Consider the following 7480-nt stretch of genomic DNA (forward strand, 5'->3'; position numbering starts at 1 on the left):
CTGCTTTCAAATGCCCATGTGAAGAAAAATATTTCCTAAGTAGATGGACACACTCTCTTCAACAAGATATGGCACAATATTACACAGTAAGCAGGAGGACTAGAAATTTATCTTATTTCTTTTTTTCTTTCTTTCCTCCCCCTCTCTTTCTTTTTTCTTTTTTCTTCCTTCCTTCTTCTCTTCCTTCCTTCCTCCCTACATTCCTTCCTTCTTTCCAAAGTCCAACAAAAATTGCAATGACTCTAGTATTCTCTGTGACCAAAATGCCATTCATGAAGGTAGATTTTAGAAAGAAATCATATCATAGAAACAAAATTCTTATTCTTTTTCTTCATTATATATGTATAGAGAGGCAAGGATCAGAAAAGTTAAATAATTTGCCCAAGGATAAATCAAACATAATAAGTGTCAGTGTTTGAACCCAGGGGTGACATCCTGTAAAGCTCATCCTGGCACTAACTCCTTTCAGTTCAGTATTACATTTCAAAATTAAATGATCACTGGATCCATGGGTTTAAGTATACTTGTTTGAAATATTCATCCACAAATAGTCTTGTGTTTCCAAGGATCTAAATCAAGTCTCTCACACACACAAAATGCAGTTAGTTTCAAGGAAGAAACAGTATAAAGAAAAAGAATTTAAAATACATAATGGTAAATTAATTAATTAGTTAATTAATTAATTTAAATTCATTCACAAAGCACACTCTAACACTTATTCACAAAAATTTTTCTATTGCTTCATTGTCCAATTTAATCATAATTGTGCAAATCAGATATAGAGACATGGTCTAGACAGTATTTTTCAAAAGTTTTGGTACATGGTCCACAGTAGTGAATAGACTTTATGTCACAACAGAGAACACACACATAACACACACTAAAACAGAAGTTTTGAAAAGCATACTTTATTAATTATATTTTATTCATCTGACAATATTGTTCTGACCAATTCAATTGAATTTCTACCTAACAATATACTGCAATCAACAGTTTGAAATTAATTTATGTAAGGGAGGTAACACAATAGTTTTGGTAAAGTTTTCTATCCCATCTATTTAACTGATTTTAAATAAATGAGGTCTGTATCTTTGGTTATGTCATTTTACCAAATCAGAGAAAGAAAGATTAAGAAATTCTATCAATTATGTAGTGTAGTTTTCTGTCTGTTGCCTCATTCACATCTAAATATAGTATTACTTGCTTGTATTTTTCCTAAATAATGCACCAAATTTATTATAATTTTTATAGTGTTTACTGATATGCAATTTTTCCATTTATTGAGCAGAAATCTTACTCTCTGAGACTTTTACTTTTTCATTGTTGATCTGCACTCTAGGATTCTGTAGACTTTATTTTTTCTTTCTCAGAGGACAGCTTCTCAAATATTTGAAGGAATCTTTCTTGTGATATCTTATTTATTTCTTCCAGAATATAAATGCCCCAGTTATTGAATATCTTCCTTATGATATTGTCTTGAGTACCTTCATTGTACTGGTCATTCTTCTTCAAATTCACTATAGTTTGTTTATGTCCTAGTTAAAGTAGTTTGCACAATCTGACTACAATTTTTAAGGGTTGTATTTTACCAACTCATTCTAGCTATAATTGTCCTAAAATTCAAAACATTTATTCACAGATTGATTTCATATATTTTTTCTTTAGTTTCATTTTTTACACATGAAAAATTTACTATGGTACATAAAATACAGACCTCAAGTATAAATTTAGAATTGCTCGTTTGGTTATTTTCAAATGCTGCATGCAAAAAAGAATCCCTCGCTACTCCAAGTTGATAGATCGTGTTAGCACATACTTCAATAGGATGTGTTATAAGACTATTTAGACCACTTGGTATTTTTTTAATGTTGAAAACTAAAACTGTAAACAGAAATCATTTTCTATTAATTCAACTTCACATTGTGGATAAATATCTAAAATAATGACCTTTATTTTCTCCTCTCCTAAGAGAAACAATTAAAAACTACTCTATTTTTTGAGTAAAAAGAGTTTGGAAAAAAATGGATCTATTGGTATTGGGTGGTGTTACATAGTGAATTGAAATGATAGATAATCATAAGATTTGAAATGAAGAGATTAGTTCAGAAAGATTAAGCCAACTTTAGAGAGAGTGACTGGTGGACCTGAATCTTGTACCATTTCTCCCCATTCATTTAACATCTCTTTTTGAGTTTCTAATTGTGTGAGGTTTTGTTGGTTTTCATCTCAGCTCAGCTTATTTTTTGTATTACAACTTCCTTACTATTGGAAGACTAATAGATATCACCATTTTCAAATTATTGTTTATAATGAAAAATTGATAGATTACTCAAAACACTGATTTAAAGGGTGCCTACACATTAAACTTAAATTCTAGTCAGTGAATATTTATTATAAATAGACCATAATTCTTAGATTATGCATAATAACCTACCCTTTTCTGTGCCTATTTGCTCGCATTCATTGTATGTACATCCCTCATTCTGCCCGATATTCCTGCAAACTATTTATTATACTGGGTACCTTTGTGTATATTCTTTTACATTAGAATTGATAAATGAGAAGATGGGAATTTCATGTCCTTACTCTTGTCTGTTTTGGGCTGAGTCTCTGTTATTGTGGGCATTTCACTGTGGTCTGAATCCCTCATGAACAAGACCTTTCTTCCATGGACACGGCTCTAGTTGTAAGCTCTCAATGTTGTTTACTCTCCTTCCAGATCACCTGAGATTTTCAGTTCTGGTAATACCTTCCTTACTTTCCAGTTTTATTTATTCCATCTATTGGACTATTTGGAGTGCGGTTTATTTTCTTAAACCGACCTAGACTAATATATATCAGAGAGGATCTGTATACCTGGATAGAAGAATCTGAGCTGCTAGCTTTCCATTTCAATTAGATTCCTTGGCAAAATCCTTTGGAAGTTAATTCTGGAATGTGAGGAAAAAGGATCTTTCTCAGATCTTTCTGGTCTCCCAGCTGGAACAATGTAAATTTCCATTTCTGTAAATAAGTGGAAAAACTATACCAAAATCTATTGTGCTAACAGCTAAATACTCTCTTAAAATAACTGTCAGAGGGTGAGATCATAAGGCCCTACCTGGATGAAAACGTTTGACTTTATGAATGGCGTATCTGCAGGCTAGCTTTGTGATATTAATCAGAGAGTTTATTCCTTCTGTGTCTATTTTCTTGTCTAAGAAGTCAGAAACATGTTGAATGAAATTAATTAATTATACTCTTTAAATATAAAGTGTTAGAGAAATTAAAGTTAGTAACATGATTAACTGTCCACAAGAAAAAAAAAATATGTTTGATCTGACAACTATCCCTATTCTGATTAATTATTCTGAAAGGGAAAAGATAAATTATTTTGTAGTCTATAAGAAAAATTTCGGTAGAGAAGATGGCGGAGGAGTGAGGGGAGGCTGCGCTTTCTGGCTCCCGAGACCCGTCTGTAATTTGGGCTAATTGCAGACAGGACATCTCAGTGAGCAGCTGGACACTGGCAGGAGTCGAGCCTTGGCACTGCTGGATTAGAGAAAACCATCTGGGAATGACCTGTTTCGTGAGGATAGCAGAGGAAAAGGGGACGAAATGGGATTCCTGACTGGGGCGGCTGCCCGAGCTGCGGCTGGAAGGACACAAAGGCTTTTTGGTGACCACAGGCTGCCCCGGAGAGGAGTTGGGAGGAGAGCGGATCTCTGCCCGCTGGCAGAGACGGGACTCGACCAGGTGCCATTGGCGCTGAAGGACAGGAGACAGCGTGCTGCCGGGCAAGTGAGAACATAATTCTCCTTTACATTTTTCTCTAGTGGACGGCGGAGACGGGAGGAAAGTTTGGGGGTGGTAGGCCGTTCTTGAGGAGCGCAGGTGCAGTGGCACGCTCATCCACTCCCCAACCCTCCCCTTGGGTCGCGGGGGCGTGCATAGGGAAGTGCTCTCACTCATTGGCCCAGGTGCGCGGGGCCGTGAGTCCAGGCATCCCTCGGACACTCCCCCAATAGATATAAGATCAGTGCCCCAACGGGCACAGGGAGGGCCCACTGAACACGCAGAGGACCGTGCACAGACACCCATAGCCAGCTCCCGTGGGCGCCAGGCCCCAGGCCGGAAAGCAGACCACTAGCTCAGGCTCTGTTCCTGCCAGCCCAGACGGGTGAGGGAAGGCAGGCGGCTGCAGCACCGGAACAGGAACAGCGGGCGGCAGCGACTCACAGGCGCTCACTTCCACTGAGCACAAGTGTCCAGGGCCCCGCCCTAAGAGGCGAGAGACCAACTCCCGGAGCTCGGCTCAGCGGGACTACGGGCATGGGCACGCGAGCTCGAAAACACCTCGGCCCGGGGACAATAGGTGCCAATCGCGGGGCAAGCTATAGGGCTGCCCCGCCCATGCAGGGGCTCACGTGCAAGGCTACCTCAACTGGCTCCGACAGGCAGCAAGGGAACGCGCCGTGCCGGCAAACGTGGGTGCACACCACTGCCGCAAGAGACAAGAACCTCTGAACCACCACACTAGACCAGCTGTGGACGCAGAAAAAGAAGGCGACACACCAAGGCTAAAACGGAATAAAAACATCTCCTTTTTTTTTTTCAATTTTTTTCTCTCTTTCTTCTTTCCTTCTTTCTTCTTTATTCTTCCTTTTCTTTCTTTCTTCTTTTCTTTCTTCTTTTTCCTTGGGATTTTTTTTTCTTCTTTTTTCTTTCTTATTTCTTTCTTTCTTCTTTTTTTTCTCTCTTTTTTTCTTCTTTTTTTTTGTTGGTTTTTTTTTTCCTTCCAAAAGAAAAACAAACTTTATCTCAAACATGTTGCATATAACCTCTCCTTCTCATCCTTTCTCTTCAATCGTTGTTTATTTGTTTGTGTGTCTAGTTTAGCCCCCCTATCACTCTAAATAATAGAATATAATTACTATATAAACCCAATACAATACAATCTCACTTTCTTACTATATTATGCATTATTCCATCCTTTTCTACTATTTTTATTAACATACAATGTAAATATTACCTACTGGCTTGCATAGTCTCAACTATTATTAATCTATCACCCCCTCTATCAAAAATTATATTTTTCCTCCTGAAAAACAACTCTTATCTATTCTTCTTATAGTATAAAAGCTCTAATCTCTTTACATTTATATTAATACAGACTCATTGGCAGACGATAGCGGGATAGAGGGTGGGGGATATTTTTTGAGGGTATGGGTCTCCTGCCTGTGTTTATGTTTTAACAGCATCTCCACAGAAGAACTCAAAACAAAGTGGATAGAGTGACTCCCAACCAACTAGCCAGAAGGAAGATCCTACCAAAGAACATCTGAAATATAACCAGACAACATAAACAAATGACATAAAGGGTAACTCAAGAACATCAGGCTCAGGATATCAAAGAGACTACACCACTGAAACCCCCAGATCTCCCATAAAGAAACTCATACCACAAAGGAGGGAAGTCAAAGCAGATCATCCCCCCCCAAAAAACAAATAAATAAATAAAAACAAACAAAAAGAATCCAACATGGTAAGATGCAAAAATAACCCCTCAATGAAAAGAAAAGAGGAATCCTCAGAAAGAGAGATAGATGAAATAGACATAGCCCAAATGTCAGACATGGAATTCAAAACAATGGTGGTAAAGAAGCTCAATATACTTGACAACCTTAAAAACAACTATGACAACCTCCAAGAAAGTTACCAGCAGCTCCAAGAAAATTACAGGGAACTTGCAGAGAACTACACCAGCATTAAAAAAGACATAGAAACTGTTAACAAGAACCAGGAAGAACTTAAGAATGCAATCTCTGGTCTTTCCAGCCAGCGCCAAGCCATGGGCATCTCTCGGGACAACTGGCACAAGCGCCGCAAGACCGGGGGCAAGAGGAAGCCCTACCACAAAAAGCGAAAATATGAGCTGGGACGCCCTGCTGCCAACACTAAGATTGGCCCCCGCCGCATACACACAGTTCATGTGCGGGGAGGCAACAAGAAGTACCGAACCTTGAGGCTGGACATGGGCAACTTCTCCTGGGGCTCAGAGTGTTGTACATGGAAAACAAGGATTATTGATGTTGTCTACAATGCATCCAACAATGAACTGGTCCGCACCAAGACTCTAGTAAAGAACTGTATTGTGCTCATTGACAGCACACCGTACCGGCAGTGGTACGAGTCTCACTATGCACTGCCCCTGGGCCGCAAGAAAGGGGCCAAGCTGACTCCTGAAGAGGAAGAGATTTTAAACAAAAAACGATCAAAGAAAATTCAGAAGAAATATGATGAAAGGAAAAAGAATGCCAAAATCAGCACTCTTCTAGAGGAGCAGTTCCAGCAGGGCAAGCTTCTTGCATGCATCGCTTCAAGACCAGGCCGGTGTGGCCGAGCAGACGGCTATGTGCTAGAGGGCAAGGAGCTGGAGTTCTATCTAAGGAAAATTAAGGCCAGGAAAGGCAGATAAATCCTCTTCCCTCCTTTCTTGAAAGCTCGTGCTTCAAAACAAACAAGCTCGTTTAATAAATGTGTTCTCTGGTTATCCGTGTTGCCTGAATACTTGATCGGCATGCTATAGAGTATCCTAATTCCTTCTCTCTGACAGCCAGGCCTATTGGTAGGCTGTGCCTTAATACACTAGGGGCAACATTTCTAACCCCAAAGTGGGGACAGGGATGTGGAATGTAAGCCAAGCAGAGAGCATTGGGGCTCCCAACAATGTTGGGGTGTTGAGTGGACTGAAGCAACATTGCATCTACAGTTAGCTCTTTCAGCCATGACTGGTGTTGCTCATTGGGTTGGGTATTGTCCTGCAAATCCGAAAGGTCACCAGTTTGATTCCAGGTCTGGGCACCTGCCTGAGTTGCATAGGGGGGGGCATATAAAAGGCAACCAATCCATGTAGCTCTCCTTTTTCTCCCTCTCTGAAAATAAATAAAATTAAAAAAAAAAAAAGGAATGCAATCTCTGAACTGAAAAACACAGTAGAATCAGTCAAAAGCAGACTAAACGAAGCAGAGGATCAGATTAGTGAGTTAGAAGATAATGTAGAGAAAAACTCCCAGACAATAAAGCAAAATGAAAAATGATTGAAAAAATATGAACAAGATGTAAGGGAATTACAGGATAGCATGAGAAGAAATAATGTCAGGATCATCGGAATTAGAGAGGGAGAAGAAAAGGAGCATGGAATTGAAAAACTGATAGGAGGAATAGTGACAGAAAATTTTCCGAACCTGACGAGAGAAAAAGTGATACAAGTTCAGGAAGCACAGAGAGTTCCAATGAAGAGGAATCCCCAAAAACCCACTCCAAGGCATATCATAATTAAAATGGCAACATTTCAAGACAAAGAGAGAATCCTAAAAGCAGCAAGAGAAAAACAGCAAATAACATACAAGGGAGCTCCGATAAGGCTATCAACTGATTTCTCAACAGAAACATTACAAGCCAGAAGGCAATGGTCAAAAATATTTCAAGCAATGAAAAA

The 7480-nt window shown here is 39.2% G+C and overlaps 1 pseudogene; it reads left to right on the top strand.

The window, feature by feature from the left end:
- Positions 1-5822: 5822 nt before the first annotated feature.
- On the top strand, positions 5823-6860 carry LOC150006292 (small ribosomal subunit protein eS8 pseudogene; annotated as a pseudogene).
- The last annotated feature ends 620 nt before the right edge of the window (positions 6861-7480 follow it).

Source organism: Furipterus horrens, unplaced genomic scaffold, assembly GCF_987537825.1.
Source record: "Furipterus horrens unplaced genomic scaffold, mFurHor1.1.pri manual_scaffold_6, whole genome shotgun sequence".
Taxonomy (NCBI): Eukaryota; Metazoa; Chordata; class Mammalia; order Chiroptera; family Furipteridae; genus Furipterus; species Furipterus horrens.